This window comes from Notolepis coatsorum (genome assembly GCF_963971535.1).
Source record: "Notolepis coatsorum genome assembly, chromosome: 3".
Taxonomy (NCBI): Eukaryota; Metazoa; Chordata; class Actinopteri; order Aulopiformes; family Paralepididae; genus Notolepis; species Notolepis coatsorum.
Window position 1 is genome coordinate 125,462,162 of NC_140167.1, and position 27,734 is coordinate 125,489,895.

Sequence of the window (27,734 nt, forward strand, 5' to 3'; positions counted from 1 at the left end):
GGACCAACCTGTGTAGCGGCCGAGATCCGACGAGATCGAGAGCGTACAGAATGGCATGGCTGTAAGCCATGACGACAGTGCTGAGTAAAAACATACCCAACCAGGGTCTCCATAGCGCTTAACCCTGTGACACCCAGACCGACCTGGCATTTTTCCCCCTGAAAAAAGCCCAAGTCCCTCAGGGTACCAGAACAGCAGATCTGCATCCCCGGCGGACAACGGGTTCAACTGATCTGGACCAGCGTGACCAGAACCAGTCCCGTGCCCTAACCACGCCGACATGCCTACTCCAGGAGAAGGGCAGATATGCGTGTTGATCTTAACATGAAAAGAAGGCGCCACCCAGACGTTCGGACGAACCGCGCCTGGTGGCCCACCCCAAGGGCGTGAGACCCCACTACATATGTTCAGATCCATCCCGTCATCATCCCCCAGACATGAACGAGAATCCGTCGACAACCCACCCAGGTCATGGGATGTGGTCGCCGGAAGAGGAAAAACCCCCATCTCAGTTGCTTTATAAAAACGCTGTTTCAACCACAAGCAACCAAGGCGTGCCAGTCAATCGCCTGTTTACAGCGAGCTAGCACTATACGTGCGTCGGGACACACCCCCATCAATGAACAGGCTATTTAGACCTGTCATTGAATCCCCAAGGCGCCCAGGGGAACGACAAGAGGGGTGTGACACTCCCTAACTCCAACACTTCTGGAATAGAAAGAAGGAAGCATCAACAGTATGTATCCCAGTCTACACAGCCGGGGTAAAAAATGTTCACATTTTTACATCCCACCACCCTCCCATAGGAAAGAGACGGGGATCCCCAGAGAGACTTCCCACGCGAGCTGTACAGATTGAAAAGAATATATTGCACCTCGAGCCATGTAAAAAACTGGTTTTAGGGCCTCCGGGGAAGAGGCACTGAACCCATACACACTCAATAAACGAATTGAATCGAATATACATACAATAGAAAAGGACCCTTCTAGAGGGTCCACTCACTTTGACAATCTGAGGAGGAAGGCTCTGTACTCTGATGGAGGCTTCCTCACATGGAAGAAGGAGTCCGAACTCACAGAAGGCCTGAATAGGCGCTTGGTGAGGAGGAGCCCTGACCACCCCCCCTGAAAACAGATCCATCACATGGACCTGAACAGCACACGGAAGTCCTACCAACAGAGACGCGCACGGTGACGTACTCTATGGCGGGGGAATTCCTGCGGTGCACACGCCCAATATACCAGGCCGTGGGACCAGGAACTCCCTCCCCCCCCCCCCCCCCCCCGTAACGTGCCGAACCGCCACGTGACGGGAACCTCGAAGGACAGGGGGTGTACCCCTGACCGACAGAACAATGGGGAGAGGAAAGGTTACCAGTTCACCCCTTTACGACCCCACACCCATGATACGACGTAACGACAAAAAGAGAATATGACACAGTCATAGTCAGCTCTATGAAGCGTTTCACAGCTCCACACAGCGCATGAGCTAACCTGCTATCTGATTTTTACTAAGGAAAAACACAGAATAGAGAAGGCTCTAAGAACCCCGGTCCAACATACACATGTGCTTCTGTGGCCAGTACAACCCAGTTGTAGGTCACATGACACACACAACCCATCATCACCTACAAAAAATGGCAAAAACACTCAACAGAGGAACGCCGTTTTTTTCACAATGAGAGAATACATCATTCTTGATTAGTATCGACCACAGGCCTTGCTAAGCACACATGACAGCAACCAAACCAATTTCCCTTTAGGAAATAAGTTTCTCCAGCAGATTTAGCACAACCTCAGCAATCAAGCTAAGAGTTACATCGTATCCCTACCACACAAAAGACACAATTAATGCACAACATGTCTGATAGGAGGTGATAAAGTCCCCAGGGAACCGGGGGGGAAAAACACAATCCTCCTATTTTACCCTCAATACGGCCAGTTAAAACAGGAAAACCTGTTAATGTGTGAACTCACTGTTCATTGTCATTACAGTCTGAGAAAGAACATTCTTTTACTCACTTGTCACCAAGCATAGCAAGCATAGCTTCATAGGTTAGTTGCCTTAGTAGTGAGTACACGGTACACATAAACACCATGATGTTTCTCACACAACAACCAGATCAATACATCACGATCTGCACGGAGAAGCTAACTGCCAGTGACAAAAACAGCTCACACACAACCCGCAACGTATCCCAAATGCATTGCAACAACACACGTTTTGGGAAAAAACACCGTTATTCACAATACATTTAGCAAAGTAAAACCAGAAGACGTGTTATGAGGTCTGGCCAACCCCGTACCTACCCGGAACGCAGATCAGCGAAGTGCAGTCACAAGACACCGTAGAACACAGCCGTCCTGTGTTGTTCGATCCGGGCAGCGTCGCCGCTCCACCAGTCGCTACAGTCCTCTTTGTTGACGCAATCCCCGTCTAGGCTCAGGCAGGGTCGACGAACATCCCCTGTCAAGGATGACGTCGTGGTCAAGAGTGTAAAACATGTTAAAATCAAAGCACGTTCAACAGAATAGCATCAAGCTAACGGCTGCTCCAACCGTTCGGGTGCTATTGCTTCCGCTCGCGAGACGCCGATCTAACGACGCACGCGATCAGAAGCGAGCTCCCGGCGGCGCGCGAGAAGCTAAGCTACCCCGCGCCAGGCCACTGACCGGCTAACCGTAAGCTATGAACATGTAAACAATGACATAACACTCACCCAGACAGGCCGCCGTTCTGAACCCCTCCTCACTTTTTAAGAGAAAAGAGAAAACAAGACGTCAACACCGCTTCACAACGGTGACATTACCACGTCCGGCGGAATCAGCACAGTACCAACTGGCCTGTATAGCTGACTTTGAACATGAATCTGCCGCTATCGCACATTACATGCACATATCCCCTCGTGAAGGAATACTCTCATTTGGATATGAAAGATGGGGTCTTAACACGGTGACAGAGAGAATCCACTCGTCCAGAACACACAGGAATCACCAGTGTCAATGGTCGCGGCCCACTAGTTAAAACTATAATGGTCGCCAGACCAAGGCCTTCTGTCGCCTAGGCGGCTAAACAAAGGACCCTAGCCTGGGGCCGGTTTCCATAAACTTTGTCAAGTAGCCCCCATAGCACTAACAGACAAGTGGAGCCCGCCAGCAAACACTACTCACCCAACCTGGAACGCACCGCTCCTCACAACAGCGGCATGTCCGACAGTTCAGCTGTGGCCTGACAGGTTTCACCCCAACAAACACAGCAAGGAACTGCAGTTGAGAAGCATGCAGCGGCGTGCTCCCAATACGAAAACCGGTGGAGGGTTTTTAGAATGATCATCATCTTCTAGACACTCCAGTACGAAGACAATATCGCCGTATTTTCTCGAAAATAGTGAGAGAGAAAATAAAGATATGATGTCAACGTATCCTTGTTTCCCAAGCTGTTCCTAATCCAATTTCTTCCATCATGGTGTCAAGTGTGGGGATCTACCGAGGCACCTCTTCCTTGTGGTGAAAGCGAGAAGGAGAGCAGGTGACCACACACCTGCTTATGAAGGTAAGCTGATGAGGGGTGTGGTCAGACTAATACTGGTATTAGAGGTACATTTGTGGTTTATTCAGTACGCGTGCACGTACGCGAGATAGTGCAGTAGCGATGCCAAGCTAAGCCACTAACGATACAGAACTAGTGAACAGTAGAGAATGTAGAGTGATTTTCCATCCAGGATGTGCTTTACTTTACTCATGACTAGGGATGGGTATCGTTAGGATTTTATCGATACTACTACTCTTATCGATACTGCTTAACGGTTCGGTACTTTATCGATACTCTTATCGGTTCTTTTTGGTTCTTTTTTTGCAAGAAAAAAAGACAATTAATTAAGAACAGAATCAACATTGCTTTATTATTTATAAATACAACTTTATAAATAAGTATTATAAATAAATATAATTTCTTCAGCAACAGCAGCAGCAATGTTCTTTTATATAACTTTATAAATAAATATAATAAATGAATATAATTTCTTCAGCAACAGCAGCAACAATGTTTTAAATGTGTCTGACTCTGAATTATAGACTTTTTATAATAAACAACAAATGCAAAAGGCTAACAGAACTGTGACACTCGTTCACGCTATCCTCTGTCATCCTTCCTCTAGCTGCTATAGGGTGAAAGGACTTTGGGTGGTGGAGGGAGGTAGAGGGAAGATGTGTGGTGGCCCTGGGCTCACTGGCCTGGGACACATTGGTGGCTGACGCCTCAGCTTGACGATCTATAAAAAGTTTAGATTGTAGTATTTGTAGCTAAACAATTATTTTGTTTATTAGCCTATTTGTAATAATTCGTTATTAGCCTAGGAAACTCTGTATCTTGGCTTACCGGCGGCAGTGGACGTGGATGCAGATGGAACACTGCGCGCAAGGCAGTCGAATACGCGCATTTCTGCACACTAATATCATGTTTTGCCAACAGATGTTTTGATAAATTGCTCGTATTGCCACCCTTACTGGCAAATGTTTTGTTGCACTTGTGGCAACGTGCGTTGTATATCCATACTTTCTTTAGAACGCTTCGCTCTATCCGCCATCACGAGTCACGGTGCATGCAGACTCAGAGCTGTCTGTGTCTGTGTGCAGTGCGCTTCAGCACGGAGAACTTTCATTAAGGAGTACCCGTATGTAGCACTACTAGCGAGCGACTCGCGAGGAGTGTGTGTAATAATGACTCGCTGTGGCTTGCTTCTCGTGCAGAGACAGAGAGAGGATAGATCGTTTGCAACTTTTAAATAATAATAATAATAATAATAATAATAATAATAATAATAATAATAATAATAATAATAATAATAATAATAATAATAATAATAATAATTTCTCTAGAGTATCGATAGCAGTACCGAGGACGTCGGAGCTTATAAATACTCCGGTATTTTCTAATATAGTACCGGTTCCCGTTTAAAACCGGGGTCCGGGGGGCATCCCTACTCATGACTGAAATGCTTCGTGAGAGTTTAGATTGGACATGTTTTATGTGAGGTTTCCAACAGATTTTATGGTCTATTATTACACCTAGGAATTTATTTTCATAAACTCTTTCAATAATCACATCATTTATTTTAACTTGTACCTGAGTATCCAATCTACAGTTTCCAAACAACATAATTTTAGTTTTGCTCAAGTTCAATGATAATTTGTTTCTATCAAACCATTCCTTCAATTTCTTCATTTCAGATGTGATGACCTCTAAAAGCTGCTGGACATTCTCACCAGAAAAAAAAAGATTAGTGTCATCCGCAAATAAAATACATTTAAATATATTGGATACTTTACATATCTCGTTAATGTACAAGATGAACAGTTTTGGACCCAACACTGACCCCTGGGGGACACCACAAGCAATGTCCAAACATTCAGATTTATAATCTCTCATTGTCACAAATTGTTGTCTTTTATTTAGATAGCTTCTTACCCAGTCCAATACTACCCCCCTGATCCCATATCTCTCCAATTTCCTGATTAATATATCATGATTAATAGTATCAAATGCTTTTTTTAGGTCAATGAATACTCCAGCTACATGTTTTTTTTGATCTATGAAATTTGTGATTTTTTCAATGAGTTCTATTAACGCTAGTGATGTTGACCGGTGTGTTCTGAATCCATACTGGCTATCGGTGAGTAAATTATGTTTATCAATGAATTTATCTAATCTGTTGTTGAAGAGTTTTTCTAATATTTTTGAAAACTGAGGAAGTAGAGAAACAGGCCTATAATTTGTGAAGTGGTGTTTATCTCCAGTCTTGAACAGAGGTATGACTTTTGCTATTTTCATTTTATTCGGAAATCGACCAGTTTTGAATGATAAATTGCAGATGTGCGTGAGTGGTTTTGAAATCCCAATAATGACATTTTTTACTATTTTCATATCTATTTCATTACTGTCTGTAGATGTCTTGTTTTTACATTTATTAGTAGTTTCTATAATTTCATTTTCATCTACCGCTTCCAGAAACATTGAACTAGGATTTCTTTCAATGTAATTGTCTTTTATGTCTTCAGGAGTCACTGGATCTGGGATTTTTCCCGCTAATTCTGGTCCAATATTTACAAAAAATTTATTAAAGTTGTTAACCACATCATCCATATTGCTAATAGTTTGATCCTCTTCCATAAAATACTGAGGATAGTTTATTTGTCTTGATCCATTCCTGATAATACCATTTAATATCTTCCAAACACCTTTAATATTATATTTGTTGTTATCTAATATTCTACTATAATGATCCTTCTTACATCTTCTCATAATATTAGTCAACTTGTTTTTATATTTCTTATATTTATTTTCTGCCTCTTTAGTTCTATGTTTTATAAATTCTCTATATAGTGTATTTTTCTTTTTACATGCATTCTGTAATCCCCTTGTGATCCATGGGCTGTCTGAGTGTTTATGTTTACTGCTATATTCTTTTATTGGACAATGTTTGTGATATAGTAAGTTAAATATAGATAAGAATGTTTCATATGCTTTATCAGTGTCATCCTCTTTATATACTATCTCCCAATTTTGTAGTAGCAAATCATTTTTGAAAGCGTTCATTGATTCTTCAGTCCTTACTCGTTTAAATTGTAGTTTATTGTCCTGCTTGTTTTCTGTGTAGTTGTTGTCATAAACTGTAAAAACTGGTAAATGGTCGCTGATGTCATTTATTAGTAATCCACTCACTGTATTGTTTTCTATAATGTTCGTAAATATATTGTCTATCAGAGTGGCACAATGGGATGTGATTCGGCTGGGTCTTGTGATTTTTGGATAAAGATTTTTGAAGAGAAGGAGATGGGCGGAGCTTCCCAGAGTAGTGATGACACCAGCCAATTAACTACGAAATATTTCACCAACACTGTCTGCATTTTACTCAAACTGTTGTTGTAATAACTCTGAAAGAGTCAATGTAGTTTGACACTGCATATTTGACACTGCAAATTTTACTGTGTAGTAGTAGTAGTAGTAGGACACAGACTGTTCACCATAGAGTTAAAACTTTTATATCTATGCTGACATACCACAAAGTTCATTAATTGCAGCTTTAGATTCTCTCCCCCAGAGAGAGTGGGAGACAGAGAGAGAGAAAGCACACACTCCCACGCGCACACACATACACAGAGGGAGGGAGAGAGATAACTCCGGGTTTACTAGTACAGTATAATAGATTAGTCGGTAAACAGTAGGCAGTAGCCCATTCAGTGGGATTTGTGACACTCGTGCAACACAATGCATTTGTAATTGGGATATGTGCTACTGTATCTAGATTGGTGATCTGAAGTTCAGTTCTGTTTACTCATTTCACCTGCAGTTTTTACATTATGTTTTATTATATTAACAACACCTCCCTCACCTTTGTCCTCTCCCCTCTGAACAAACTGTTCTTGGAGATCTCTGAGTCTACACCTGTGTGTCGGGGCTCTGTGTTCTGCATTGTGTCAGTGGATAGTTAATGTGAAGCTAAAATGGCAGAAAAGTAGGAAAGAGTAGACTACAGGACATTCAAAGTGTCTGCTTTGTGAAAACACTGACGTCCAGTAACGTAAAAAAAAAACATGCAGTGTTCTCAGCTTGAATACACAGTGTGTAGATGTGGGATGTGTAGCGTAAAGAACAATCGAGACCGATTTCAAATGTCCAATCTAACAAATTTAGTTTTAATAAAATGCTTAAAATGTTAAATATATGAATATATATACATATACATATATACATATGAACGTTCATTTGGGAGAAATAAATAATAATAATGACAACAGACAATGGATACGTTTAACGAATTTCATATAAATCGATATTTTATTAAACTTAACGTTCGACGGCCCTCGTGCACGTTGCGGCACTTTGCTCTCGTCTGTCGTCTCCGGGCTGCGTTTCTCCCGATCATTCAATACATAAGATAAGATAAGATAAGATAAGATAAGATATTCCTTTATTGATCCCCTTGGGGAAATTCAGGCATCATAGCAGCATGGGCGGGGGGGGGGGTACAGGTAGTAAAACAACACAGTATACAGGTCAGGGTTCGAAATTAACGGGGGCTTGGGGCATAATGCCCTTGAAAATGGATAAAATGCCCTCGAAAATCAGTTAAGGGGGGCACTTAATGCCCCCGACAGTTTACTAATTATATATATATATATTTATCCGGTAATGGAGCGTCTGTGTATCGTATACGGTTCAGATGACGCGCAAATAAAAAAAAATCATTTGGCGGAGCCGGTGTTCTGCACTGGCTGCAGCAGCAGCCAGGTGCTAGTCAGTTTGTGTAAAAATGGCACGCACAATATAAATCAATCTTCATTACGACTTTAAAAACATAGCCATTAACATTACATAGGCCTACACACATCTTGCCATAGCGTTAGCAGTTTGTACAATGTTTGTAGCCGTTAGCTAGCTAGCCCTTCACAACAACAGCTAACACCGTAGCTACTAGCTACTGTAGCAGAGGAGGAAATGGGAGTCTGAGAGGCGGGGTGTTTAAAGACAATGATAGGCGTTTATTCAACATCCAAGAAGGCTAACATACAACTGTGTTTTACTAACTCCAACCGGGACTATTGCCGCTTTCGCGCTGCTTGTTGACGTTATGAACTGCTCCTAACGTGACCGGAGCTGAAGGTGGCGGTGCCACACGCTAAAATGTCCGTGGGGACCCGGCGCCAACCCATAGATAGTTCCAACTCACCGAATTACGTAATCCACCACAGTTGCACTCAATATTTAAATAATGTTAGTCTAAATATATGTAGACAGAAACATAATAATTTCAAGCAGAAAACGAATCTTTCCATTAAGAACTGACAAGCAGGGAATTTAAACATGGTTGACATTGTTTTTGTGTGTTTATATTAATTAAAGAAAGGAAAGTCTAGTGCTGGCTGAGCATATTGTTTGTTTGCACTAAATTAATACTTTGACAAATGTAGCCTATATTTTTCAGTCAGTTCGGTCTTTGTGTGCCAAACATTATTTAAGGCTGTAAACACTGTAAACCTTTTATTTTATTTTTAATAAATGAGAAACATGTTTAGATTTGAGTGTTATAGAAAAAGAAAGCAATACGCTTAGACCAGCACTCACAGATTTTGGTATATTTAATTGCAGCCTGAAACAAACATGTTTCGGAACGATTATGTTCCGAAACATGTTTGTTTCAGGCTGCCATTAAATATACCAAAATCTGTGAGTGCTGGTCCAAGCGTATTGCTTTCTTTTTCTATTATACTCGACGGGATTTCAGCACCCAGTGTTATAATTTGTGAGCGCAGTCTATCTTGACTTTTAGATTTGAGTGTTAAATTTTTTTTAATAAAAATTAACGTATATCGAACTGAAAACCGTGACCCCAAATTCGTGATATGAAACAAACCTTCCATTTTGTGAACCGTCCCACCCCTACCGTTTATCATAAAAATTCAGTGCCCCCGAAATACAAAAAAAAGCCCCCGAAAATCAATTAAGGGGGGCAAAAAAAGCCCTTGAAAAAAAATGTTAATTTCTAACCCTGATACAGGTAGTAAAAAACAACACAGGCAGTGTAAACAATTTGATCAATATGGTCAATATAATTTACTATCTGACTAGCTGAGGAATATTCACATTATTCACAGTGTCACATAAGGTGCAGTATGCATGAGGTAGTGTTATAATTTACTATCTACTGAGTATACATTATTCACAGTATCACGGTATCCACTGGAATATACATTATTCACCTTATCACAGTATCACAGTATCCACATAGGGTGCAGTAAGCCTAAGGTAGTGTAGGTTGTCCTCCTTGGGTTCCTATAAGTCCCAGGTCAATGTCTGGTAGCAGTCGCTGTCGCTGCCCCCTGTTGTGGAGCCTGGAGGCTGCTAGTCGCTGCCCACTGTTGTGGAGCCTGATGGCCGCTGGTATGAAGGACTGTCCGAGGCGGTTAGTTGAGTGTCGGGGGGGAATGAGTCTGTGGCTGAACAAGCTTCTCATCTTGACTAGCTCGTCCTAGAGGGGGTGGTAGGGGTTCTCCATGATGGCAGCCAGCTTCCTTATCATCCCCCTCTGGGCCCTCTCTACCATCACCTCAAGTCTAGGTAGCTCGACTCCAACCACGGAGCTAGCCTTCCTCACCAGCTTGTTGAGCTTGTTGGTGTCCCTTGAGTTGATGTAGCCTCCCCAGCATGCCACAGCATAGAAGAGGATGCTGGCCACTACAGACTGGTAAAAGGACTGCAGCAGTTTGTTGCACACATTGTTGGAAAGTAGAAATTTGCCGCCTTTTGATCGTCACCACACTCAACCTATTGCGTGCTTCGGGTCTCGAGTTACAAGACGAAATATCTGGCAAGCGTCATTTAACAAGCTGTTTTGACAAGTGACCACGTCCGGTTGTAAATGGTCCTGAACTTACGAGTCACCGCTGATGGCGAAAATGATTGACCACCGTTGTAGTCAGAATGAATGGAAGCAAACAGCCTTTTTGAATAATAATACTGAATTATTGCGGTACACACATTACAAAAACGTTGTAAAACACTTTTCTGTGGGATTTTTATAAACTTTGGACCTGTATGACTATAAGACGTCAGGCTATGGAACCATTATGTTTTCCAGCTCCTACCTCTCAGCTGGAACCCAAAAACAGGCATCTGGCAACAAGTCAACACAAAAGTAAGGAGCAAATGTTTTATTTCAGTGTGTTCAAACCTCTGTTTCTCTATTATTATTATTATTATTATTATTATTATTATTATTATTATTATTATTATTATTATTATTATAATAATAATAATAATTATTATTATTATTATTATTATTATTATTATTATAATTTTTCTTTATTGCGTAAGAAACTTCAGAATGTTACCTTAAGGGCAAATACCGCCCCCTATCGTCTCCCGGATGGTAATGTACATCATTGGATTGGATTGAGTGAAAAAGTGCATCAGAGAAAAACACCGGTCCAGGGTTTTCCCATCTCTGGCAAGCAGTGTCGTGTTACCAGATTCACTGGCGAGGCTGGGAGCAGCTTGGATTATGCGTTTCGGACTATAACATTGGATCAATAAACGCGATCAATATTTGGAATGGCGATCAGGAATTGGATTAATTTTTTTGCAGAACATCTGATCTGAGGTAAGGAATCTATGTTACCAGTTTTGGGTTAATCAGAGTTTTTTCACAGATTTCACAACATGTGTGTGTGTGTGGCGTTAGACGCTGAGCGCGGCACGAATAAATGATTTTTCAGCCCGCTTTTGTATCGTGCATAAGACACAAATACTCTCGATAATCTAGTGTTTATTTGAAAACGATTCATAAATCAGCCGGAAAATGACAACGTGTTTTGTGTATTCCAGTAAATGGCTATTTTCGCGGAATTTCTCTGAAATTACTAGAACTCTCAGAAACTATACTCATATTCAAAACGGTATAAAACGGAAATATACTGATGAAAAAACAATCCGTTTCGTACATGTTGACTGCAAGCAAGTAATTGATAAGCGACGGGTGTATTAGACACATAGCCATAATTTAAGATATAGTTTATGCGTTCGCAAGTGCTCGTCCTCCCATTGATTAACGTGGTGGCATCCAAGCGATAAATCGTCATATCCGGCTGGCAACCAATGTGTTAAGGGGTTAACCATAAAGACTCCTAATTTAATATAGCCTATATTGTCATTTGACATTGTCACTTCGATAAAGTAAATGAGCACTTGTTGTATCATATAATTACAATTATGAACAATAAACTGGACTGGTCGGACAACACAGGCCCTCTACAGGAAGGGACAGACCAGGCTGTTCTTCCTGAGGAGACTCAGGTCCTTCAATGTCGGCAATAGACTGCTGCAGTCATTCTACCAGTCTGTAGTGGCCAGAGTCCTCTTCTATGCTGTGGCATGCTGGGGGGGCTACATCAACTCGAGGGACACCAACAAACTGAACAAGCTGGTGAGGAAGGCTAGCTCCATGGTGGGCGTCGAGCTGGTCAGACTAGAGGTGGTGGCAGAGAGGGGGATGAGAAGGAAGCTGGCTGCTATCCTGGAGAATCCCTCCCACCCCCTCTACGATGAGCTAGTCAAGATGAGAAGCACGTTCAGTCACAGACTCATACCCACCCCGACACTCAACTAACCGCCTCGGCCAGTCCTTCATACCAGCGGCCATCAGGCTCCACAACAGTGGGCAGGGACTGCTGCCAGACATTCTGTACCTAGTAGCTGACTCCCACCTAAAAGGATAATATACTTACCTTATGCGTACCGCACCTTATGTGAATACTGTATACTTCATCAGAGCATATATTTAGCATTTAGCATTTTTTGATATTAGATTAGATTTAGATTATTGGATTATTAGATTATATATTGCATATATTTATTGTAGGGCAAATATAAGTGAGAGGACATACATACCCTCATCTCGCACCTTGTTGTCCATATGCACATGACCAGAGTTAATTATATTGTATATTGTTTACACTGCCTTTTTATTCTATTTGTATTTTTACTTCTCCACTGTATTATAATTCTGTGACCTGTACCAGATGCTATGATGCCTGAATTCGCTCACACACAAACGGTCACTTTAAACAAAATGGAAAGGACACTTAAACTCATTCACGGCCAACCACGACTATAGTCGGGTTATCTTGCCATGCGTTGAGCGCCAGAACCCGAGTATAGTTGGGTTTTCGATCGTTTTTTCTTTTATTCGATTTTTTTTATTCTATCCCCTGTGTATCATTGGGACTCATTCTGAGACGCCGAGAGTGCAATGCCGGCCGAATCCTGCTAGGTGGCAGTATCGCCCACCCTTTGAAACCTTATTTCACACTGTGTGTTACATTATATAATTATAGTCCGGGCGGAGAATTTGGACTCAGGCAAGTGAATCACTTCATCCGAGCACGTTGGAACGCGTTCAGCACACTTCATGCATATTTTGTACCATTTCATGTCAGGGACCCAATGGACATCAATACTGGAAATCGCGATCAGACAATTGGAATATTCTTTTTGGGATACCTCCTAGTAAAGGTAAGGACTTTATGACATCAATCCTACTTTGATCCAACAATGATTTCACATCAATCGCAACGATCAACGTATGTAGTATTCAAAACGTATGCCATTGCTCACGATCCGAGCATCAAAAAACTCCCCCCACCCCCTTTGATGCATTCATGATGAAACATAATACCTATTATATACCTTTGATCTGGAAATAGTAACGTGTCCAGGTGAGCAACGAGAACGCCTTTAGCTAAATTCACATAGCGCTCCATAACGCAGCTTCCAGGAATTAGCCAGGATCACTCTGAAACTATACAATATTCACCACGGGATAACACACGAACGTATACATGAAAGAATTTACTCTTTTTTACATGTTGGACGAGAGATAGTGACTGTCAAATGAGCCATAGTATTGTCTCCATAGCTATAATATAGAATATAAATATAGCTCTGCAAACATCGTGACGCACAGTGAAAATGCCTATCTTTTAAAGCGTGGCCCATTGACTATAGGATGGAGATAATCGCTGGCGCTGAAAGTGTTAAAGGTACGAGGAAAATAAAGGCCACTTTAAGGAAAGAACTGATGTGGTTCTTGTATAGTATAGTTTAGAAATAGCAAGTATAGCATAAGGATATAGAGTAAAAACTGTATATTGTATAGTAGTGTACATACTGTAGGACCCAGTGCCTTAATCCGTAGCTAACATTGTATTGCACTATCTCAAGACTTTAGCATGGCTATTTTATCATGCCTATTTTATGTCTATTTTATTACCTGTTTATTATGTCTATTTTTATTATTTAGTATTATTGCACAATCAAAGCGGGCATGGCCACCCGCATTTCACTGTATGCCCTGGTATGTACTGTATGTGACAAATAAACCTCTTGAATCTCCCCAAGGGGATCAATAAAGGAATATCTTATCTTAATTAGGTCTTTCGTTTCTTCACAATGTCACAAACACGACGCAAATTCAGCCTATTTGCATTTAAATGCCAAACCAGAGGGGGAAGTTCCAGAGGGGGAAGGGGAGATCAGCCTACGATAGCCCTGAATTCATGGAGAGGTGCTCTGAAATTGCAGGTGATCGCAGCTGTGAACTCCTGAATGAAGTACGTCACTCATTCTTAAACCGAGCATTCTCTTGTTACACCTGAATATACAGAAACGCCCCGCCAGCTCCTTATCATGGGCAGTGGCGATGGAAGCGATTGCCTGGCCCAAATAAAACACACAATTCCCTGATGCGCTTGTTTGAGTATTACTGAAGTGATGTGTTTAGTTCTTGAGATACATTGTAAACTGTATAATAGTGACAAAATCAAGTAAGTCAAATTCATGTTTAACCTCTTAGGATGCAGCAGGCGGCTTGGTGAGAAAACATAGGAGCGCCCCTCTGGAGAGTTCAGTAAATAAATGCTTATTCTCGTACAATTATAATAATAAATACGACTGGCGGCTAGGTGGTGCAGTGGGCAAGGCGCTCACCACCAATGTAGGAGACGCTGGGCATTGCTATCAGCTTGGCTGGTCGTTCATACTAATACAATTGGCAGTATTAGGGGGTGGGAAGCTGATGGGTGGGGATCGGACGTTGTGGACAGCGACTCCTACAGGTCGGTTGGTGCGCCTGCGCAGCAGAATCAGGAAGCGACGGGGGCGGCGTGCCCTCCAAACGCAGACCCCCGACGCTGAGAGATCGCGCTGTGCAGGTGAAAAGATGCGACTGCTGCTTCCTCGAGTACCGGAGGGGACACGTGATGTAAGGCTTAGTCCACATTGCAGCCGGCCTGTGGGAGGCATGGCCTAACAACGTTCGAGACAGGGGAGGGTAGAATTGGACGATACGAAATTGGGATGGCAGAAAAATTTTAAATGGGAGAAAAAAGTAGGAAAAAAAAAATATATATATATATAAATACGACTATATCTGTATGTATTGGTGTGTGCCTGTGTTTTTAATAGCTTCATTTGGAAGAAATCATTGGTGATTGCGTGTGGATTCTACAGACATCCTCGGAATTAAATAATATTATAATGAAATGATAACGAATTTAGTTTGCTCATAGAAGTACAGGGACAAACAAATACAAAGAACAGACAAAAACGAGGCTGGTGTTCGACTCTGGGGGCGGGTGGTTGGAGCCTATGGCACCTATGGCTTCGGCTGGACCTTTCCTGGAGTTGGGTGCTGGTCTCTTGTGTGTGCTTTGGTGAATTTGGGGGTTCCTTGCGTGAGGGGCTCGCTGCGGCTTCTGCAGTGTTTCGGGTGTCCCGCAGGTTTGTAAAAAAAATTATGCATTGAAATGTCTGTAAAGTATCGACGACATTGAAAATGAGGGTGAACTCAATTGTCCTTTCGAGAATAAATAAAAGTTTGAATGAATGTCTGCATGTCACCCTGGTTATATATGTCCTAATTATACAACGGCATGCACATTTCTCGATTCTGATTGGCTGAAACAGTCCATTTACACGTATGTATTGCGATCAGTCCACGCTTGCTGGCCCAGGACCCGCCCACAACCGAATCACATCACATCAATCCGCCGGATCACAAGAAGGTGGACAATAATCTTTACAAATGGATATGTTGATAGCGACTAAACGACTAAATATCAAGCGATTCTGTCACAGCGAATGTCTTAGTCGTTTAAACAATGTTGGATGATGTAATTGCTGGGTCTTGAATCATTCTGTAACAAAAGAAAAATCGCGGATTGATTGATTGATTAATTTAAAAAAAAGAATTCAATTTCTTTTTCCTTTCGACTGTCAGCGCTCGCTCTAGTCTCCACCCACCGCCACCCCCCCCCCCCCCCCCCCCCCACACACACACACACACACACGCACACACACACACACACGCACACACACACACACATACACTCTGCCTGCAACGCGGGGGATAGTCAGACTGAGAGAGAGCTGGGTGCTGCGCTGTTCTAAGTGAGCATGGCCTATTGAGTTGATTGATTGATTGATTGCTAATTTTATTACTGTACGCTTGGTTTCCAACTGGTTAAGTTTAGGCCCTCTACAGTAGGTTTAAAAAAATAAATAAAAAAATAGGGCGAAGAAAACGTTTTTTTCCTATAGGGCAAAGAAAACGTTTTAATTTGTTTTACCTACTTTCTATAGAAGCATCTAAGAATGAAGTTCTATGGAAAGTAGGTCTGCATTCCCTTAACAATTGTGTGTATTGAGCCGTACTGTATTGTACCCATTCTGTATCTGGTAATAAAATTTTCAATCAATCATTCCAATAATACACAGTTGGATGTGTTAGTTGGTTGGATGCACTTCAAGCTGCTTCCACATGAGGCAACTTCTCTCAATCATTCCAATAATACACAGTTGGATGTGTTAGTTGGTTGGATGCACTTCCGATCTGCTTCCACATGGAGGCAAATTGTCTTTTTTGTAGTTGTGGGAACTACTTTTTCTGGCGGATGGTTTTTTCAATAAATCTTCGATTAATGTGTGTTTATTGTATAGAAATAAGGTTGGATGAATGTGGCAGTTGTATAAAAGCTTTACACCACTTGCAGTCGTGATTTGTGAACAATAAACCATGCCTAGGGGGGTCTAACGACCACCCCTAGGCATGGTTTATTGTTCACAAACCACTCCTGCGCGTGATGTAATGCTTAAATAATGTTATAGTAGCTGCTAAGTTAACTAACATCTAAAATTACCCAAATTAATAATAATTATTTTTATCTAATAGACAGCATTCCCAGATTCAGCTATTGAATGCCACAATTGGGGATGCGATTGCAATTCAAGCAAATATATAATTAATAGCGAACGTGAGATAATCAACTGGCTGCTGTTATTGCCAACAGCTAGCCATTTTGGACCAGGCTATTGAATGGTGATGCCCAGGACACTACTATTGAATGCCAGAATGGGGATGGGCATTTCAAGCAAAAATAGCAATAGCGAATGTGAAATAATCAACTGGTCTCTTCTGACTGACCTATTTTGATCATGTGCAGACACTTATGCAGGTTAATTTAGCTTGGGGGTGGATTCTGTCACTGTTCAACTCTGTATTTTGAAGGTAAGACAACACTAACTGCAAAATTAGTGACCTATCCCTTTAACACTATGGCGTCCGGAGCCCCGTGGCGATTTAGGCCTCAGAGGACAGCGGATTGTAAACAAACCGATGTACTTTCTAAGAGCTTTATATATCATTTATAGTATTGCTATTTGTCCATTCTCATTGTCACTTGAGTGCATAAACCGTGCCTTCATAATGGCTTAAAGAAAATAAAAATCCATCGGTTGGTTGTCATTTCATAGCGTCGTGAATATAAGGTATATCGTGCTTTTCGTCTAGGCTTTTCTGCAGGAGGCTGCAAAAAAGGCTAAACGTTGGCGCTGTTATATCAAACGCCATTTCTGCTGTATATATACGAATGAAATAAAACAAACTGCGTAGCATCCGGACTATTACAGAGAATCTATGGATGAAATGGGGGCGGCGGGGAACGCCGATCAGTATTATTGATTAGCAATAGAGTGTGCGTTCCGGTAGCAAATGTCAGTAGTCTATCACGTTAGGTTATAAAACAATGTCCAATCCAGCTGTAATTTGGGGTAATATTATCCTACCGTCAGGCCACGTGATCGCCGGCAGCATTTCCTCACCAGTCATCGGATTCTGGTAGATCGATATGCACATTGGCTAATCATAAATCCCATTATTCCACGCTGAAAAAAACGTCCGGCAAGCTGATCCAAGATGGAGGGGCTTTGTTTGGAATCAAGGATCTATGATCCGCCCCCATGACTGTAAAATAATTTTTTTTTTTTTAAATCCCATCAATGATACTGCAGTGGAGCGATGGCGCCCCTAAGCGGATCTGGCCGGTACTGCATGTTTCGAAAATCAAATATGTGGAAACATCCTGCTAGTGGATTGGGTACCTAATAAGCGTTATAAATATGGAATAAAACAATAACAACTTGCCACAAGTATATACGTGGCTCTGGTCCACAACGCATGGAATCGAAACACGTATATATACTCGTGTCTGGTCCTTAAAGTGTTAAATCCTTTACTCTCCACATTTCTCTGCATAAATAACGTGACACAATGACACCTTGTGGGGATTTCTTTACAACTTGCATTGCAGATACAGTGATACAATAAAAGGTGGGTAAACAATGACCTTCAGGCAATGATCATTGGTCTATCTCAAACCCTGACCTATTTTCTTGATCCTCCAATCACAACTGTTGTTCATACAGGAACGTAACAGTTGTGATTTGAGGATCAAGAAAAGAGGGCGGAGTTTGAGATTTCAATGATCAGTTATTTGAGATGGTCAATTATAACCAATATACAGTAAAGTTTAAATACACTTTTATTGAATTATATTTTTCCAGATTTTAATTATTGTGTTTAATTTCCACAAAAAAAGAAGACTATTTTCACGATTCAAACTTTGAATCATTAATCCTTCAGGCATTTATCTCAGTAATATCAGCTTGAAAAAGTAGGTAAACTCTTATTTCACAAGTAAAAAGGAGGGTAAAATGAGTTTAGGTGGATTTAATCTCCACTCTGTTAGCAGCCACATACATAATAGCATGACATAATTGATCTCATTATCACTTTTTGTTTACAATTGAGATATGAGTAAAATCTTCATTGAAAGACAGCATTAAAGGGTTAAACCTTTGGCAACAGAATGTGTCTACCGAGTGCACGGTAAGCTCTTTCTCACACCATGTGAATGTCACTCTTGGTCTCAGATGTGGCTGACATTATTGATCAAACAATATAACAGAGAGGGGCCAATAATTCTGGCAGCCTTTAACAAGTGCCTGAAAGGCAATGTAGTAAGAGAGGTTGGACAAATGCACAGATTTCGATTTCACACTCCCTGCCTTCACTAATTTAAAATTGTGAAATTAACCTAAAGCTTGTGAGTAGAACAAAACATGAATGACCTCTCCCTGGTTTAGCTTATACGTGGTGGCAGAGGCTAATATTCACAAGCATACAGTGCATCACGTGTGTTGTATTGTGTGGTCTGATAGGCTTTACACGGCTGGCTACATCGATCCTTTCTGGCTGGCCTCAGGGTGACTGTACAGTAGCTGCAATCTTATAGTGCAATGCCCATCAACTAGACGACCAGCGATAGTTAATTTATGTGAGTATCTGATGAATAGCACAAATTTTATTATCTCCACCAGGTGGAACGCCTGAGAATTATGAGATATTTTGTGCCTGTCAATCTGTCTGTGAGTGAGTGTGTGTGCGTCAGCATATCTCACCAACTAAACGGCTAAGGTGGATGAAACATTGCACATAGGCTGACAGCAGGACAGGGACACGAAACTGGATCTGGTTGTTCCAGAGTTCTCTGACGTGCCACATCCATTGACATGTCGGGCCCTGATCTCTGCCCAGCAGAGTGATTCCTCGTTGGCTGGTTGTTTTGCTGCAGTGGCCAGTGATGCTAGTGGGTCTATTGGAAGGCAGGCCTTTTTTATGGAGGCCTGGGTTGCAAGGCCAGGTGGGGTGAACATGAAGGCCAGTGAGGAATGGAATACAGTACACCAAATTGTCTTACCGGTGGTCTGTAGGCGTCATGTGCTAGAGTTAGCACATGAGCATTGTGTGGTCTGGTAATTTAGGAATAGCTAAAACATATGACCGGATTCTACAGAGGTTTTTTTGGCCGTAGTCCATGGAGATGGACCCTACTGTATGTGCACCTCGAGGTAGGGCTGTCGCGATAACCGCATCACCGCCATCCCGCGGTGTGTCAAGTCTACCGCGGGTGTAGAACAGACAACCGCATCAACCGTGTAAAAATAAAAGGGGTGTCATCATTTTTAACTCAGTTCATTTAATGACGAGGCATCCGTTTTCCAGTAGCATGAGCTAACTTCACGTTTCCATACAGTTTACAACTCACAGATGAAATCAGGATTTATTTTCATATCCCATGTATACCTTTTCCTGTATTAATCTGTACCGTAATAGGATGCAATCCTACCTGGATTGCATCCTATTAACGTTAGCAACGTTAGTGTAGTCCCGAGTGTAGCAGGGACGGCGGAGTTATAGGCTAACGTTAGTGTAGTCCTGAGTGTAGCAGGGACGGCGGAGCTGGCTAACGTTAGTGTAGACCTGAGTGTAGCAGGGACGGCGGAGCTATAGGCTAACGTTAGTGTAGTCCTGAGTGTAGCAGGGACGGCGGAGCTATAGGCTAACGTTAGTGTAGTCCTGAGTGTAGCAGGGACGGCGGAGCTTTAGGCTAACGTTTGTGTAGTCCCGAGTGTAGCAGGGACGGCGGAGTTATAGGCTAACATTAGTGTAGTCCTGAGTGTAGCAGGGACGGTGGAGCTATAGGCTAACGTTAGTGTAGTCCTGAGTGTAGCAGGGACGGCGGAGCTGGCTAACGTTAGTGTAGTCCTGAGTGTAGCAGGGACGGCGGAGCTATAGGCTAACGTTAGTGTAGTCCTGAGTGTAGCAGGGACGGCGGAGCTATAGGCTAACGTTAGTGTAGTCCCGAGTGTAGCAGGGACGGCGAAGATTGGCTAGCTATAGGCTAACGTTAGTGTAGTCCCGAGTGTAGCAGGGACGGTGGAGATAGGCTAGCTATAGGCTAACGTTAGTGTGGTCCCGAGTGTAGCAGGGACGGCGGAGATAGGCTAGCTATAGGCTAACATTAGTGTGGTCCTGAGTGTGTCTATACTTTAAGCAAGTGGCTTGTCCTTCCGCGTTCCCGTTTTGCGCTCTGATTAAGGTTAGAGTTTGGAATCAGGGCAGGCGTTCTATCGCCATGCTCTGAGACAAACTCTAACCTTAACCAACTTCGAAAGAGCGCCTAAGCTTAACCGTCCAAAAACTTGGCGTCCCACAATTGGCGCACATGTCACATGACCAGAAACGTGCGTGGCCAATCAGAGCGCAAAACGGGAATGCGGAAGGACAAGCCACTTGCTTAAAGTATAGAAGCGTCCCGAGTGTAGCAGGGACGGCGGTGATTGGCTAGCTATAGGCTAACGTTAGTGTAGTCCTGAGTGTAGGAGGGACGGCGGAGATAGGCTAGCTATAGGTTAACGTTAGTGTGGTCCCGAGTGTAGCAGGGACGGCGGAGATAGGCTAGCTATGGGCTAACGTTAGTGTGGTCCCGAGTGTAGCAGGGACGGCGGAGAGATGCAGCACTTAGTTTCCCCCAGTGATGAACAATGATGACACAAGTTGTGATATTTAACTAGCTATGTAGGCTATGTGCATTCACAAATGTAAAAATAGTGTGAAGTGTCTTTCTTTCTTCATTTATCTCTATCTAAGTTCATTGATCGTATAGTTTTCTATTACCCTTTTCCTCTGCATTGGTTAGGTATTTTTCTCAGATGTTCGGTTCAAGTGAGGGGAGACGGACAACGTGGTCAAGATCAACGGGCGGCGGTTGTTTATTAATACCATAGCTTAGGAATCAACAAGTACATCGTCTCTTTGGTTCAAATCTAATTGTCTCTTTCATGTGGCTGTTGTCGTCTCAGGTTGTCCATGGCAACAACGAGTCCTCTCTTAGTGGTTTGCGGGTCTGGTTGTTAAGGCAACCTCGCTTTCGGATCCTTGGAGGTTTGGGAGCGCTTGGTTCTTTCATCTACCCTCGGTGGAGTCTGGATCCCCTGCTGCGAGGCGATTTCGTCTGTCATCGGGTCTCAGTCCCTCTGTGTCACTGCTTGGCTCTGCAGTAGCTGGCTTGGCGAGTCTCAGGCTCTTCTCTCCAGTTCTGTGTGGCTCTCCCGGTCCTTCTCCGTCTCCTCTGAGTGTCTTGCTCGGCTCTCGAGTTCTGTGTGGCTCTGCCTCTCAGGGGTCCGTCCCCTGTGTCTCCGGGTCTGTGTCAGCGCTTCCCCAGGTCCCTTTTGGGTGTCTCGTGTGTCTAGTGTGTCGCCATCAGCCCTTTTTATCAGAGGAAGAGAGAGAGAGAGAGGGGGAGGGGGAGACAGAGAGCGAGAGGGAGGGGGAGACCCTGCCTGCCTATTCACGTCCATGATCTGCCTTATTTTTGTCACATTCCAGCAGAAACATGTCTGCTGGTGTCCTGTGACCACATGTTTCGCTGACACAACCTCCTGGGTCTTGTGACAACAGCTTCACAGTTTAAATCTGCTGACACTTTAATCATTACTTAATGAGAGGATTAGTTTTTCCCTGAGTAACATCCTCATGCTTGTGACAAAAATGTTTACATAGTCTAGATAAGAAACAGACTACTTTGTCCTGACAACAAACCATATATCCTCGTCCTTTAATAGAACACTTTATTTTCCTGATGAACATTTGACCAATACTGTATAGTTTTACCTTCTAGTTTTAAGAGTTTTTATTCTTTATTGTGACTAAGTTATTCTAATAGTTTCTAAGAGTTTATGCCTACATGTAACCTATGAAATTGCTAAATCTTGATGCATTTTGAACACTTGGCCTCACTTGAGTGCTGCTGACTCATCTATCTGAGAGGCTCTTTTTACAGTCCGATTCACTCTGTCCCCTGACCACTCTGCCATGTCGTAACTTGAAAGTCCTTACTTAGGGTAGGGGTCAGTTTTATTGTCTTAAGGTCAGCCATCTGTTTCTGGGGAGTCACCCTGCCTCAAGCCTAGGGTCTCAGAAATAACTCACATGGGGATATCTAAATGGCCCTTCTCTCAATCAGCATTTTGTCTTTTCTAATCATTACCTGGTACATTTCACTTGCATTTATTCATGTTTTCATTTAGAAATATACGACAAGTGTTATATTAACGTTAAATGTTCGCTCAAATAACGTTAGTTTTAAGTAAGGAGAAGGGCATATATCCCACAACGCACCACTCTTAAAGGAGCAGGCAACACCCTACTTGTATCACATTTCAGAACGTTGAGGGACAAATGGATAGATTATCAAACATGTTTAAAATAGTTTCGGGACTCCTACGACCTTAGAATTTTTTTCTAATCACGATCGCGGGTAAACTCGCATGTCTTAATAATAAAAAAATATATACAGGTATAAAAAAAAATTTAATAATAAAAAAAAAGTATTTACATTTTTTTTTAAACACAACCGTGGTGAGAAAATGGCATACCGCAACAGCCCTACCTCGAGGTACTAGAAGGTGGACCAGGGTTACCTGATTTTCTTTGTATATAATAATGTTTGCGTACCCGATGGGTTCACTTTTATGGGGGAAGTGTGACGTACCCTGATGATAATCCCCCTTTTTTGTTTCCCCTTCTCAGGTGCCGCCCGCCCTTTCCTTTAGAGAGTGCTGATGACCCGATGATGACTACAACTGAGGGCAATCACTCATTAAGGGGCGGGTGGATAAAACCTGAGATGCTGCGCCAGCTCAGGGCCTGATGCCATTGCCACTGAGTTGGATGGATTGATAGTGTGTCTGCCTTTATTTCCACTGTTGTGTGAACTGTGAAGTTCACATGTATTTTGTGAATAGCCTTGTTTGTTGTACTGGTTGGTTTAACCAGTGTCTTACCACGTGAGTGTTGGTTGTGTCCTGTGACACTTGATTTACGTGTGTCTGGTATATAGTGTTCCCCCTTGCATCCCCCACTTGATGGGGTTATTAGTGTAGCGGTTATAATTTACCTTGTTTGTTCGTGTTTATTGTTATCCCTGTTTTGTTCTCCCCTTTCCCTTGTGACAATTGTATTTGTGGGTTTCATTCCCCTTCATGGCAATAAATATAATTAACTTTTCAAACGCTTTATTATTTCCTACCAGGACCTGTGCTAAATGCACTCACTGAACGGGTTGGAGGTTCACAAACAACCTGGTTCAGGTACATTTATATTATTTATAGACCTGTGTATGTGACAGCATATCTCACCAACTAAAAGGCTAAGGTGCATGGATGAAACATTGCACATAGGCTGACAGCAGGACAGGGACACGAAATCTGGAAGATTTTGCAAATCCGTGAACGACATTCTTTATTTGAATTCATTTATATTATTGTCCATTGAAATACAGTATATTCAGTTTGAAGTTACACCTTTTGAACACAATAGGGCGATACTACACATGTTCACTGCTGAGAGCCTCAGGGAATAAATTCTCTGGCCCCTGTTTACAACATGGAAATACCATAATCTATGCATTATTTAAAACATGCATGAATTCATTTTCATCATTGTCCATTGAAATAAGCCTTAGCCCCTCGTGCTCGGAAGCTGTTTTTGTAACATGGTTCCTATCACCTACCTATGCTTCCTACCATCCTTTTATGCTTCCTAACATGCTTCCTATGCTGAACAAAGTGTGCATGGTTGGGGTGTATTGGTTTAGGTAGAGGAAGAACAAAGTGTGCGTGGCTCTCTGACAGGCACGTGCACACATAGAGGCCAAGGGGTGCCTGAGCACCTGCCTTTTTGAGCCTCGTCAAAAAAGTGCCCTTTTTGAAAAAGAAAAAAATTTTTATTTAATTTTTTATTTGTATTTTTTTACCGTTACGCATATAGACTGCCCTTCCAACTGAAAAATGTCAGGATAGAATCAAAATATTAGGTAAAGAGAGAGATGCCCCATATTCCATTGCAGTTTGCACGGCCTCCTCAGCGTGCCTCTCCGCGGACCTATATATTTTATGCATAGCGTGGGTGGTGATGATGATGATGATAGAAACCGTTGTGGCGCATACAGTTGAATGCTGGTATTACTCTCATTGAGGGACACGAAGAAGTCAAGTCCGATGGGATTTGGGAATCTCAAATACAAATCGGGATTGGAATAAAAAATGCATTTATATTAAACAATACAGAATATACAGCCAGGGCCGCCTCAGGGGGTGTGCGAGAAGTGCGGTCGCACAGGGCCTCGCGGGAAGGGGGGCCTCGCAAAAAAAAAAAAAAAAAATTAATTTTTTTTATTATTTTTTTTTATTTTTATTTTTATTTTTTTGCGAGGCCCCCCTTCCCGCGAGGCCCTTTTTCATCACAGACCTAAAATCTAGTTTTGCTTATATGCTTATATATTTCACATTAGACACGTTTGTAGAATGTGTCTGACTTGTTCCTGGGTCTGCAGTCCTGCAGCTGCAGACATACTCACTATTGGAGCTCAGCCTCTGGGGTTCTGCAGCAGCATTGGTTTCAACGAAGGGAGTGGTTTTACTTACATCATGTGTAGACAGTGTAGTACGCCGGCAGCGTGAGTCGGCTGCGTTTGACATTTTCGCGCGTGCAGCTTTTGACTATGCTTAGTTATGCCCAATAGCCAAGACGAAGAAAGAGGTCGGTCATTATCAGTCGGTCGGTCACCAAGGAACGTTGACGAAAGGCCTCTCGCTAGCGGGACAAATGGCCGGAGCCTTTCATGGTATAGCCATGTCGGCTAGTAGCTAGCTTAGCTACTAACTACTAGCGTTAGCTAACCTATTCAGAGGAGCGAGGCGAGGCGAGTGGATGTCTTTTCAAAAGAAGGAGAAGAGAACTTGTGAGCAGATAAATCTGTTAGGCAGCAATACGCCGAAATTACACCGTGGGGCCAAGAAAGTCTCCTTCCACGTTGATACTGCGTTATGGTGAGTCAACAATGATTATATACCCACCGTGGACCTGAGTCACCTGACCCTATCTCTCTTTCTCTCTCTGGAGCCAAACTGGTCGACTAGCTAATACTACTAGTAGCTAACTGTGTGAGCTAACTGTTAGCCAGTTAGCTGTTTAGCGTCAGCTGGGAACGTTCGTTTGATGCTATCAGTTAGCCTTGAGAATAGCAGGCCCTTTGACAGAAGATGTAGTCGGGCCTGCACCATGACAAGGCTCTGGCCATAGCTTCTTTTTGTCCCGCCAGCGAGAGGCCTTTCGTCAACGTGGAGACCTGTGTTGCGGCCTTTCGCCCTGCGTTCATCGTGCAGGTAACTTGGATTAATGAAAATGTCATGACATTACCCCACTCTTCCTTCCTTCCCCTCCCGAATGTTTTGTTAATAACGATGTTTTTTTCCAGGCAAAACATTATGCTACTTCACAACATTTGGAGATACGACATGTGCTGTGTGTGAATGGTCGTTTGTGTAGCTTGGGTAGCGTTGGGCCATTGGCCAAAGCTGTGTGTGGCCTGGTGTCACAGTACCTGGCTAGCCTATTTAGCTGATGTCGGCCATTGGCTCCTTGCTGCTTTGGTTTCTCTGGTATACCCTCTTCTTGTTGGATTTAAGTGTTGATCTTTGTCCTTTTGAATCTGTCATACATGCTCTAGTCTCTCTCTAACACACACACACATGACAAACACACATGTTCTCTCTCTCTCTCTCTCTCTTTCTAACACACACAGTCTGCCTATGGCGGCCTTTCTCGATGGCTAGGCTGTGCTCAAGGATCTTCAGTCACAGTGCTCAGGTATTCTGCCACTGTGTACTCTCTGTTTAGGGCCAAATAGCATTTCAATTTCTTTCCAATGTGTCTCTCTCTCTCTCTCTCTCTCTCTCTCTCTCTCTCTCTTGGATTTAAGTGTTGATCTTTGTCCTTTTGAATCTGTCATACATGCTCTAGTCTCTCTCTAACACACACACACATGACAAACACACATGTTCTCTCTCTCTCTCTCTCTCTCTTTCTAACACACACAGTCTGCCTATGGCGGCCTTTCTCGATGGCTAGGCTGTGCTCAAGGATCTTCAGTCACAGTGCTCAGGTATTCTGCCACTGTGTACTCTCTGTTTAGGGCCAAATAGCATTTCAATTTCTTTCCAATGTGTCTCTCTCTCTCTCTCTCTCTCTCTGTACACTGTATATTGACTGTAGAACGGGAGCTCTCTCTCGCTCTCTTTTTTGCTATATGTTGACTGTATCATGCCCCGCCTCGGGCAGCGCTATTATTTAAGAATATGTTGACTGTATAAAAAAATAAAAATAAAAATATATATATATATATATTTTTTTTTTACCCTTGGGGGGGGGGGGGGGGGGGGGGGGCTCGCGTTAAATCTCGCACAGGGCCTCGCATTTCTCCCAGGCGGCCCTGTATACAGCACAGCACTTCTTGGGGTCTGTAGGGTAAGCACTTATTCCCTCCCCCCTGTACATTTATGGAGATGTATGGGCCTTTTAAGTCAGTGATAAAAGTGTCTTTCAAGGATAAGTGAGTTCCTGCACTGATTATTATAGTTCAATATTCAATATTTGATCACCAAAACCCCCCAAAAAGCATAAAAAGGGGGCCCCCTGCCCGAAAAGGGCCCTTAAAAATCGAGCTTGCGCGCGCTCGGTTAATATATGCACACAAGTGTAGTGCCCTTTTCAGCCCTTGAGCACCTGCCCCTCTAAAGTCCTGTGCACGTCCCTGGTCAGTGGCATTGTTCATCAAATAGTGTTGAACTTGAGTGTTACACCCTGAGTGCATAGTATAATAGACATATTAGCATGGTAGGTAGTAGTATACGGATAGTAACATAGTACATAGTAGTAAGGTCCTAGTAAAAGACAGTTATTTATATATATATATATTATATTGTAGAAATCGTCAGAATAGAGAAACGCACAATTTCTATCAGTTGACAACACAAAGCCGTGTGTCATTTATTTCGCAGTAGCACAAGTGACAGCTGTCAGAACTATGCCGGGCTAGCTTCTGACAGCTCGTAGTAATCAAACATTTACCAATGAAACCCCACACAGGGCGTCTCCTCTC